This window comes from Sapajus apella, unplaced genomic scaffold, assembly GCF_009761245.1.
Source record: "Sapajus apella isolate SASKATOON/1434 unplaced genomic scaffold, GSC_monkey_1.0 scaffold23, whole genome shotgun sequence".
Taxonomy (NCBI): Eukaryota; Metazoa; Chordata; class Mammalia; order Primates; family Cebidae; genus Sapajus; species Sapajus apella.
The window spans coordinates 31188508-31189726 of NW_022436963.1; positions in this window are offsets into that span (position 1 = coordinate 31188508).

The window sequence follows — 1219 nt, forward strand, 5'->3', positions numbered from 1 at the left end:
AAAAAAAAAAAAAAAAAAGACAATAGCATTATCATACCTAAAAAAAATTAACAGTGTAAAAGGGCAATTTTTTAGATTAGTTCTCTTAAATTAGAGTATAGATAGTTTTCAAAATTTAAAAATATAAAAAGTGATCAGTGAAAAGAAATTGTTCCCTGTCCCTATCCATCATCCTGGTCTTTACGCCTTCACCAAACTCACCCACAAGTAGGCAAGTAGGCATTTTTTTTTAACTACTTTCGAGTTTATTGACCAGGCATATTGGTTCATGCTTATTATATCAGCACTTTGGAAGGCCAAGGTGGGAGGATCACTTGAGCCCAGGAGTTCAAGACCAGTCTGGGCAACATGGCAAGATCCCATCTCCACAAACAATTAAAAACTTAGCAGGGTGTGGTAGTGCATGCCTGTAACCCCAGTTACTCAGGAGGCTGAGGCGGGAGGACAGTTTGGGCCCAGGTTGCAGTGAGCCATGATCGTGCTACTGCACTCCAGCCTGGGTGATCAGAGTGAGATCCTGTCTCAAAAATTAATAATAATGTTTTTAAAATAGAGTTTATGCATATGCATATAAATATGGATGTGGGCTATCATTTGCCCCCTTTTTCTACACAAAAATAGCATGCCGTTTATACTGTTCTGCATTTATTATGTCTTGAGGAGCTGTCCACATGAACACATAGAAAGGCTTTCAATTCTTTTTTACAACTGCACAGTATCTCATTGTATGGATGTCCTATAATTTACTTGACTAGTTCCCTAATATGAACATCTGGATTACTTTTGATTTTTGCTATCACCAGCAGGCTTGCAATGAGCAATTTTATACACATGTCATTTTGCAAGTGTATAACAATATTTATAGGGTAAACTCCCAGATGGAATTGCTGGGTCAATGTCATGAGCGTCTGTCATTCTAATGAATATCACAAACTATCCTCTGTGGGACACAGTTCTTACTCCTTTAGAACCCAGTATTGTTTCCTGTCTTGGAGGCAGTTTGCAAGAGATGCTGGAAAGCTTAGAACATGTATATTTTGAGACCAAATGATTCCACTTCTAGGAGTTATCCTAGATATGATTTTTAAAAATTAATTAATTTTTAAATAAAAAATAGACACAGGGTTTTGCTATGTTGACCAGACTGGTCTCAAGGGCCTGACCTCAAGCAATCCTCCTGCCTTGGCCTCCCACAGTGCTAGGATTACAGGCATGAGCC